The sequence below is a fragment of the Perkinsus marinus genome (assembly GCF_000006405.1).
Source record: "Perkinsus marinus ATCC 50983 genomic scaffold scf_1104296951748, whole genome shotgun sequence".
Taxonomy (NCBI): domain Eukaryota; phylum Perkinsozoa; order Perkinsida; family Perkinsidae; genus Perkinsus; species Perkinsus marinus.
Window position 1 is genome coordinate 1 of NW_003209140.1, and position 828 is coordinate 828.

At 49.9% G+C, this 828-nt stretch overlaps 4 non-coding genes across 4 annotated transcripts; all 4 read right to left on the minus strand.

The window, feature by feature from the left end:
* Positions 1-140: 140 nt before the first annotated feature.
* On the minus strand, positions 141-222 carry Pmar_PMAR005026. Its single transcript has one exon. It is a non-coding gene; the product is annotated as a tRNA-Leu (tRNA).
* Positions 223-303: 81 nt separating this feature from the next.
* Positions 304-385, minus strand: Pmar_PMAR005027. Its single transcript has one exon. It is a non-coding gene; the product is annotated as a tRNA-Leu (tRNA).
* Positions 386-466: 81 nt separating this feature from the next.
* Positions 467-548, minus strand: Pmar_PMAR005028. The gene has a single exon. It is a non-coding gene; the product is annotated as a tRNA-Leu (tRNA).
* Positions 549-629: 81 nt separating this feature from the next.
* Positions 630-711, minus strand: Pmar_PMAR005029. The gene has a single exon. It is a non-coding gene; the product is annotated as a tRNA-Leu (tRNA).
* Between the last annotated feature and the right edge of the window lie 117 nt (positions 712-828).

Consider the following 828-nt stretch of genomic DNA (forward strand, 5'->3'; position numbering starts at 1 on the left):
ACGCGGATCTCTCCACCAGAACTTGAGTGTGGCGCCTTAGACCACTCGGCCAAACTGACGATGAGTAATCGCTAGTATCTTGTGATCCGTACTCTGGTTGATGTCGGTCGTACTGATATATTGTTCCCTTGTCTATAGACTGTCAGCTGTGGGGTTCGAACCCACGCGGATCTCTCCACCAGAACTTGAGTCTGGCGCCTTAGACCACTCGGCCAAACTGACGATGAGTAAGCGATAGTATCTTGTGATCCGTACTCTGATTGATGTCGGTCGTACTGATATATTGTTCCCTTGTCTATAGACTGTCAGCTGTGGGGTTCAAACCCACGCGGATCTCTCCACCAGAACTTGAGTCTGGCGCCTTAGACCACTCGGCCAAACTGACGATGAGTAAGCGATAGTATCTTGTGATCCGTACTCTGGTTGATGTCGGTCGTACTGATATATTGTTCCCTTGTCTATAGACTGTCAGCTGTGGGGTTCGAACCCACGCGGATCTCTCCACCAGAACTTGAGTCTGGCGCCTTAGACCACTCGGCCAAACTGACGATGAGTAAGCGATAGTATCTTGTGATCCGTACTCTGATTGATGTCGGTCGTACTGATATATTGTTCCCTTGTCTATAGATTGTCAGCTGTGGGGTTCGAACCCACGCGGATCTCTCCACCAGAACTTGAGTCTGGCGCCTTAGACCACTCGGCCAAACTGACGATGAGTAAGCGATAGTATCTTGTGATCCGTACTCTGGTTGATGTCAGTCGTACTGATATATTGTTCCCTTGTCTATAGACTGTCAGCTGTGGGGTTCGAACCCACGCGGATCTCTC